This window comes from Schistocerca gregaria, chromosome 8 (genome assembly GCF_023897955.1).
Source record: "Schistocerca gregaria isolate iqSchGreg1 chromosome 8, iqSchGreg1.2, whole genome shotgun sequence".
In the NCBI taxonomy this organism is placed as follows: Eukaryota; Metazoa; Arthropoda; class Insecta; order Orthoptera; family Acrididae; genus Schistocerca; species Schistocerca gregaria.
The window spans coordinates 384,315,950-384,325,976 of record NC_064927.1 but is presented as its reverse complement, the minus strand read 5'-3'; positions in this window follow the sequence as shown (position 1 = coordinate 384,325,976).

Below are 10,027 nucleotides of genomic sequence, written 5' to 3'. Positions count from 1 at the left end.
CTACACCCAGACGGCTTGGCTGGCATAGTGTAGTTTGTTTGGGGGCCAGGAATAAAATTCAGAAGATAACATTAAAGTAGTGAATATTATCATTTTCCGTTAACTCATGGGTTGTAGGCAGTTGTTGTCTCGAGACGTGAATGTTATGTAATGCATACGGAATTGGCGTTTGGAGTTGCAATAATGGGAGCACACAATGGTTAAGGGGCCTCTCACACGTTCAGTAAGATTGTCGAACCTTCACTATATTTAGGGTATGATGGCGCGTATTGTCAATACTAGCAATATTGACGAGTAGAATTGAGGGCCCTCAAAATATTCTCAGTACCCTAATATCAAAACGTACCGAACGTGTGACGTTAAGTATTGACGGTTTGACAATATTCCCCAGTCAGATGCTGACAGCAAAGTTACTGTGCCATGTGTTTTCAATTCGCATTTGTGCATATCATACCTCAGATTCAACGCTTCAAGTAATCCGTTAACAAAAGACAATTCTAATAGGCATATACAGTCATTGTATATACCACTTTAGGATCGAAGATGGAGGATTCTCTAACATTGATGACTTCATTAATTTGAAAATACAGTATAGTTGGTGAATTACATAGCTATTTGGAAAAACTGCTTCCACCACAAAAAAATGTGTCACATATCTAGTAAGGGGTCTGCGAAGTTCATGTCAATTTCAACAGAGGATCACAAAACGTAAAAAAGTGTTTTATGATAATTGCCTGAATGTATGCTTGCTTGGTAGATATTATTGCTTCAACAGTTTACATATAATTTTCCCGTTTACATTTTACTACTTCCGTGCTGATGTAGAACAACTTCCAGCATTCGAATAACCTGCATGTGGCTAGAAATCTCAACGGTACTCTTATCTCTCGTTGACTGCGATTGCCTCTCTCATTTAAGTATTTTGTTTCTTTATTTTTCTCGTATGAAGAGTAATAACTTGTACGATGCAGGACTCTTTCGTGTCCGTGGTTCTGATTTGTTAGTAAATACAATGGTTCAGAACAAACACGCTTATAATAAATAATGAAAAAACAGCGACAGTCAATTTCCACAATTCACAGAAACTACATCCAGCAAGACCGATTTTTAAAATTGATGGAACAACTGTCTCATCTGTGAGCGACACAAAATTTTTAGGTATACATATTCAGCAAAACCTAAAATGGGAGACACATCTTAATCATTCAAATAAAAAGTTAAACACACCTATGCAGTAAAACTCCTCTCACAAAATACAAGCCATGCGTCAGTGATCACAATGTACCATGGCAGTATTTAGTCACTGCTGGTGTACGGTATTATTAGAGTATATTAGATTAGAGTTACTTTCATTCCAATTGAAATTATCTTTTGGTGGAACTCCGTAGGTACAAACAAAACATTTAGGCTACAGAAAAAGATTGTTAGAATAATAAACCACGCCAAGTACAGACTCCTGTAGACCAATATTTAAAAATCTCAATATACTACCTCTTCCTTGCTTATATATGTATGAAATACTAAATTTCACAAAAGGAAGTATTTTAAAAGATGGAAATATTTTCAAGTATAACTATGATAACCATCCACATGATATTAGGCAGAAGCATTATTTGCATGTCCATTCAGTAAGTACAAACATTTGTAAGAGAGGAGTGTATCATACTGGCATAATGCTGTACAATCACATGCCATCCTATTTGAAACAGTTGCAAAATTTACAAAAGTTTAAAGTGAAACTGAAAGAGTACTTGCTTGACCACTGCTTCTATTGTCTTTACGAGTTTTTACATTACCAGAAAAGTATAGTGTAACCGCTCAAATATTCTTAAGTAATCTATCGTTTTATTTTATTATATTAATTTTATCATCAATGGTCAACATATACTGAATAATTTTTAATTATTTATCTTTTCAAGATAACAATGTTTATGATGTTGTATATATTGTGCCAACCTGACTTGTCCTACATCGTTTGTGCAAAATATGTACCTAAACATGATTTACAGGACCAATAAAGAAATAGAAATAAATTAACATGTGACCAGTCGCGTCTCCTTTTTCAACCATTCTGGGACCCACTTCCTCTTTTTCACAATTTCTTATTACCTGGAAGCTAATATAATTGCAGCCTTTAAGTAATATGTTTATAACAAATGTAAATACTGTATCCAAATAATGTGTGTGTGTGTGTGTGTGTGTGTGTGAGAGAGAGAGAGAGAGAGAGAGAGAGAGATTTAATGTGGATCGGAGGTTGGCCGACATGGCACAAATAAATAAAAAAAAAAATAACAATAAACGAGCATGATCTACATTTTAACTCTTGTTATAGCGGTCTTCTTAAGAAGCTTAGTACACACTGTGATGCATTGTTCAGACTCATGCCCACAATTCTTTGTCGTGGACTCTTTATGACAGACTTCTTCGCTGTGCCACGCAGAGAATCCCGTCCACATGTAGGTTTAATTCAAGGAAAGTAGCAAGCTGTAAGCTGAGTAACCTACTACTTTGCAACGGAGAGGCCTACATTACAGTCACATGATGTAATTGGTCAGATTTATTGCAATACTTCAAATCTAAGTAACTCACTGCCCGTTGTTCGAAGAATTTGCAGTGAACTAAGATTACGAATTGCGAGTGGGAATCTGAGGGACGCAGAACATGGCAGTCTGAAATTGTAGTCGTACTTCTAAATGAGTCCCTCAACCATCTGCAGAAGTACTTCGAATCTTCTGTATTCATTCGCAAGTAATTTCTGAATTCCATTCAAGAAGATCGTGCCCATATCTTTATGATATTTAAAAGGCCTAAATCTCTTTCTCGCCAGTGGTGATTCGTTTAATCGAGCTTTAAAAGGCCTAAATCTCTTTCTCGCCAGTACAGATTCGTTCACTCGGCTTTTGTATAATTTGAAAGTGTCCAAACTATACTTTTCGCACCACCGTGTAGAGGACAGTGTTCGCATCTGTGTTTGATTCAAGGAAAGCAGGAAGCTTAAAAAGTAAAGCTGAATCCCATACGCATAAATGATTGTAAGCGACACGTTTTGGACTCACGTGTTTTTTCGCTATGTAGCTGTTTTGAAACGATAATAATTAACTGGTTTACACATAGCCGACTTGCACGTCCCTAACCAGTTATCAAACAGGGAAGAGGGCAGCTACCAATGTAGCATGCAACCCGAATAGCGTTTTGTTTCTGTCGTATCTCCATATCATTACACTGAGGTGACAAATGTTGTGGGAGACCTCCTAATATCGTATCGGACCTGCATTTGCCTGGCGTAGTGCAACAATTTGACGTGGCATGGCCTCAACAAGTCGTTTGAAGTTCCTTGCAGAAATATTGAGCCATGCTGCCTCTATCGTCGTCCATAATCGCAAAAGTGTAGCCAGTGCTCGATTTTATGCACGAACTCTCCCTATTATGTCACATAAACGTTCCATGACATTGTAATTCTGTCATAGACAGCAAAGGACCTGGAAGTGCAGCTGAACGGAATGGACAGTGTCTTGAAAGGAGGATATAAGATGAACATCAACAAAAGCAAAACGAGGATAATGGAATGCGGTCGAATTAAATAGGATGATGCTGCGGGAATTAGATTAGGAAATGAGACACTTAAAGTAGTAAATGAGTTTTGCTATTTGGGGACCAAAATAACTGATGATGGTCGAAGTAGAGAGGATATAAAATGTAGACTGGCAATGGCAACGACAGCGTTTCTGAAGAAGAGAAATTTGTTAACATCGAATATAGATTTAAGTGTCAGGTAGTCGTTTCTGAAAGTATTTATATGCAATGTAGCCTTGTATGGAAGTGAAACATGGACGATAAATAGTTTGGACAAGAAGAGAATAGAAGCTTTCGAAATGTGGTGCTACAGAAGAATGCTGAAGATTAGATGGGTAGATCACATAACTAATGAGGAGGTATTGAATAGAATTGGGGAGAAGAGGAGTTTGTGGCCCAACTTGGCTAGAAGAAGGGATCGGTTGGTGGACATGTCCTGAGGCATCAAGGGATCACAAATTTAGCATTGGAGGGCAGAGTGGAGGGTAAAAACCGTAGAGGGAGACCAAGAGATGAATACACTAAACAGATTCAGAAGGATGTAGGTTGCAGTAGGTACTGGGAGATGAAGCTTGCACAGGATAGAGTAACATGAGAGCTGCATTAAACCAGTCTCTGGACTGAAGACCACAACAACAACAAAAGTTCGATGAGATTCATGTCGGGCGGTCTGGGTGGCCAAATCGCTCGAATTGTCCAGAATGTTCAGACGTGGCGTACTGCCATCCACAAAAACTCCATCGTTGCTTGGGAACATGAAGTCCATGAATGGCTGGAAATGGACTCCAAGTAGCCGAACATAACCATCTGCAATCAATGATCGGTTCAGTTGGACCAGAGGACGCAGTCCTTTCCATGTAAACACAGCCCACATCATTATGAGGCCACCGCCGGCTCGCACAGTGCTTTGTTGACAATTTGAGTCCACGGTTTCGTGTGGTCTGCGCCATACTCGCACCCTACCAACAGCTCTTACCAACTGAAATCGGAACTCATCTGACCAGGCCACGGTTTTCCAGTTGCGTAGGGTCCAACCGATATGGCCACGAGCCCAGAAGAGGCGCTGCGGACGATGTCGTGCTTCTAGCAAACGGACTCTCGTCGATCGTATGTTGCTATAACCCATTAAACAGGAAATGTCGCCGCACTATCGTAGCGGTCACGTTCGTCTTACGACCCACATTGATCTCTGCGGTTATTTCACGCATTGTTGCTTGTCTATTAGCACTGACAACTTACGCAAACACCCGCTCCCGGTCGTTAGATGAAAGCCGCCGGCCACTCCGTTGTCTGTGGTGAGAGGTAATGCCTGAAATTTGATGTTCTTGGCACACTCTTGACACTATGGATCTCGGAATATTCAATTACCTTACGGTTTCCGAAACTGAATGTCCCATGTGTCTGGCTCCAACAACAATTCCGCGTTCAAAGTCTTAATTCTCGTCGTGCAGCCAAAATGACGTCGGAAACCTTCTCACATGAATCATTTAAGTACAAATGAAAGCTCCGCCAATGTACTGTCCTACTGCCATCTGTATACAGGGTGAAAAGTATTTTTACCGACAAACTTTGGGAGGTTGTTGAGGACATCGAAACAAATATTTTTCCCTAATGTCATTTTTTCCTATGAGGATTATTTAAACCGGTGGAGGCCGTATTACTCTGTTCAGTTGTTAGAGGTCGTATTACAATCTTCAGTTGTTAGAGGGCGTATTACGCTCTTCAGTTGTAGGAAACTGCTGTCCACCAGTGTAGAAGTGCATTGTCTCTGCTTACTAATGGAGCGATACACTTGGAGTGAGTACACTGATATGGTTGGTGCGTACTACGTAGCGCACCACATCGGACGTAGCGCACCACATCGGACGGGCTGCATAGCGGGTTTATCAACGACAATACCCTAATCGCCGTATCCCACATCATACGACATTTTCTGCTGTGTACCAATGTCTGCGTGAGACCGGATCATTTAGAAGATTACCTGAACAGGGATGCTGTCGCACCGTAAGAACGCTGCAATTTGAGGAGGCATGTATTGCAGCATGTGCAGCGGGGTCCTTCAATCAGCATTCGTGCAGTTGCACGTAAAATGGGGATCAATCAGACGAGTGTAAGAACAGTCCTTTGAAAGAAATTACACTCCTGGAAATTGAAATAAGAACACCGTGAATTCATTGTCCCATGAAGGGGAAACTTTATTGACACATTCCTGGGGTCAGATACATCACATGATCACACTGACAGAACCACAGGCACATAGACACAGGCAACAGAGCATGCACAATGTCGGCACTAGTACAGTGTATATCCACCTTTCGCAGCAATGCAGGCTGCTATTCTCCCATGGAGACGATCGTAGAGATGCTGGATGTAGTCCTGTGGAACGGCTTGCCATGCCATTTCCACCTGGCGCCTCAGCTGGACCAGCGTTCGTGCTGGACGTGCAGACCGCGTGAGACGACGCTTCATCCAGTCCCAAACATGCTCAATGGGGGACAGATCCGGAGATCTCGCTGGCCAGGGTAGTTGACTTACACCTTCTAGAGCACGTTGGGTGGCACGGGATACATGCGGACGTGCATTGTCCTGTTGGAACAGCAAGTTCCCTTGCCGGTCTAGGAATAGTAGAACGATGGGTTCGATGACGGTTTGGATGTACCGTGTACTATTCAGTGTCCCCTCGACGATACCCTGAGGTGTACGGCCAGTGTAGGAGATCGCTCCCCACACCATGATGCCGGGTGTTGGCCCTGTGTGCCTCGGTCGTATGCAGTCCTGATTGTGGCGTTCACCTGCACGGCGCCAAACACGCATACGACCATCATTGGCACCAAGGCAGAAGCGACTCTCATCGCTGAAGACGACACGTCTCCATTCGTCCCTCCATTCACGCCTGTCGCGACACCACTGGAGGCGGGCTGCATGATGTTGGGGCGTGAGCGGAAGACGGCCTAACGGTGTGTGGGACCGTAGCCCAGCTTCATGGAGACGGTTGCGAATGGTCCTCGCCGATACCCCAGGAGCAACAGTGTCCCTAATTTGCTGGGAAGTAGCGGTGCGGTCCCCTACGGCACTGCGTAGGATCCTACGGTCTTGGCGTGCATCCATGCGTCGCTGCGGTCCGGTCCCAGGTCGACGGGCACGTGCACCTTCCGCCGCCGACCACTGGCGACAACATCGATGTACTGTGGAGACCTCACGCCCCACGTGTTGAGCAATTCGGCGGTACGTCCACCTGGCCTCCCGCATTCCCACTATATGCCCTCGCTCAAAGTCCGTCAACTGCACATACGGTTCACGTCCACGCTGTCGCGGCATGCTACCAGTGTTAAAGACTGCGATGGAGCTCCGTATGCCACGGCAAACTGGCTGACACTGACGGCGGCGGTGCACAAATGCTGCGCAGCTAGCGCCATTCGACGGCCAACACCGCGGTCCTTGGTGTGTCCGCTGTGCCGTGCGTGTGATCATTGCTTGTACAGCCCTCTCGCAGTGTCCGGAGCAAGTATGGCGGGTCTGACACACCGGTGTCAATGTGTTCTTTTTTCCATTTCCAGGAGTGTATTACGCCCATTTCACTTACAACGTTTCCACAACCTGGAACCAGTTGAGTATCCATCCAGAGCACAGTTTTCGCAGTGGTACCTCGAACAGTGTGAAATTCATCCTACATTCCATCCTCCGTGTTTACCGATGAAGCAGTGTTTGGGCGTGATGGAAACTTCAACATGCACAGTGCGCATGTTTGCAGTGAGGATAACCCACATGCCACAGTTACTAGCGCTCCGGTTCTTAGTTAATGTGTGGGTCGGCGTTGTCGGAGACAGTTTAATTGGACTGTATCTGCTACCTAGACCATTAATTGGCAGGCACTATTACAATTTTCTCGCTAGAGCATTGCCAGAATTGCTGGAAGACGTCCCGCTCCCTTCAAGACAACGCATGTGGTTCCAACATGACGGGACGCCGCCACATTTCAGTCGTCGTGTGCGTCGATTCTTGGACCGACGGTTCCCAGACACGTGGATTGGCAGGCGTGGTCCTGTACCATGGCCTGCTCGATCTCCACCTTTTTGTGTGGGGAACAATTCAAGACACTTCTGATGTTTTTGCCCGTGTCAGACGGAACATGATATGGCAGTATAATCTTTGTTTTCTTGTTAATGGGGACATTTTTGAAAATCTACTGTAATTGAAATTGGGTTGTGTTACTGTGTTGTCTCCTGGTCATAAAAAATTGAAAAGTGTTTGTTGGTTTAATTAATTTGGCGCCAGAGAAATCTTCCTCTACCGGTTTAAATACTCCTCATAGGAAAAAATGACATTCGGGAAAAATATTTGTTTTGATGTCTCCTACAACCTCCTAGAGTTTGTCGGTTTAAATACTTTTTCACCCTGTATGTGCATATCGCTATCCCACGACGTTTGTCACGTCAGTGTAAGATGTGAATGCATGGTTAAAAGGCAGAATGAAAAAAATTGACACGGCTGCACGCAATATTTTTTCAAACATATTTTACAGGAGCGCTTCATATTTATTCAACCTACTTATAAAATTACAAACGTGTATTAAATCTGCAAAGAAACAATTGCAGGAAGGTAGTATTACGGGGCAGATGGAGAAGGCACAGGTACGGCAGTTACGCCGGGGGCGTGGGATAATTCGGTACGGTTGTGGCCTCTGCCAACGCCTTAGCCCCCCCCCCCCCCCCCACCCCACCCCACCCCACCCCCCACCTCCCGCCCCATAAGACACAAACATAAAAGTCAGATAATGATATGGACATACCGAATCAGAGTGCGTTTCAGAACGCCAGAAGTACGTAATGGATACTTACTACTACCAATAGTAGTAAAATCTTACAACTATTTCGTCATTTACCGTGCAGAAAACAAGCACAAGTTGCCCACCTCCGCGAACATTCTGCTCTTCCACAGGCGTCTTTCTTAGAACAGATGAAGTTAGTAGCTACGAAGCTCAGCTACGATTTATTTCATAGTTGAACAGCACGCGTAATGTCTTCGTCAGTTTTCCACTAACAGCCTGACCGGCTTTTCCACTAACAACCAGATCGCCCCATAAAGTGTTACTTCGTGGAACGTTCGAGTGAGAGCGTCAGTTAGACACGCATGTGAGTCAGTCTTGTTTTATAATGTCAGGTACCTCAGCATACAGCCCTGCGTATTCATTGACGTAACGGTGTGAAGAAATACCTTTCGGGGAACCGGTGAAAGAGGCGCAGCGAAAGCAACGTAGGCGATAGAAATCGAGGTATGCAACTGCAGTACTGTTGAGCTTGTGTTGTAGGGAACCTAAATCACTTATTTTCCATTTGGATTCAATTCTGTTTTACTTTTACATTCACATGCGTACTCCGCAAGCCACCGTACTGTGCGTGGCGGAGGTTACTCTTTACCACAACTGTGGTTTTCCTTTTGTGTTCCACTTGAAGATAGAACGAGAAGGAAACGACTTCTGCTAGGAATCCGGCCAGATTTTAGAACAAAGAGGAACAAGTATCAAATATTTTCTACTTACCAGTATCTAATTTATGTCGCGTATCAAAAACTATGTAAACCTAAGTTACCCTATTTCCAGCGGCTGTATATTGTGTAGTTCGCTATTGCATTGTTAAAACGATAATGTTACTGATGTTCTTTTACAGCAAACTTCAAATTATTAAACGGTAAATAATGTTATGATCACTTTAGTCAAATTACGCCGATTACGAGAAAGATCAATCCAACTACACCACCTCTGACAATCATGATGACATAATAAACGTAACCAACCAAAATTTGTCCGCCGTGCGTGATCTCGCTATAGTGTTCTCGCTTCCCTAGCACGGGGTACCGTGTTCGATTCCCGGCAGGGTCAGGGATTTTCACCTGCCCCGAGATGACTGGGTGTTGTTGTGTCGTCTTCATCATCATCATTCATATCCATTACGGTCGGAGGAAGGCAACGGCAAACCACCTCCATTAGGACCTTGCCTAGTACGGCGGTGCGGGTCTCCTGCGTCGTTCCCCTACGCTCTGTCAAGAAGCACGGGACTTCCATTTCCATTTTCCAACCAAAATTTAAACAAGAACTGTTATTCGTTACCTCGATTGCAGTACATATTTATGCAAAACTGATGAATTAAATATTGACTTATGTCGAACAACCAATTGTTTATGAGCTGAAGACTGCCTGCATGAATATTATGTAAATTTAATTCAGACGCAGCAAATATGAGATAATATTTTGAACCGTCATCAGACTTATTTGTTTGTTCATTTGTTGTTGTTGTGCTTTTAAGTTCTAAGACTGGTTTGACGTAGTTCTCCACACTAGTTTCCACTGTTCAGAGTAGAAGCCGTTAATCTGTGTATAACACCTGAAATCGACACGCATTTGAAGCTCCTTACTGCTGCGCTTAAGCTTTGCTTTAGATCTACAGTCGCCCTCCCC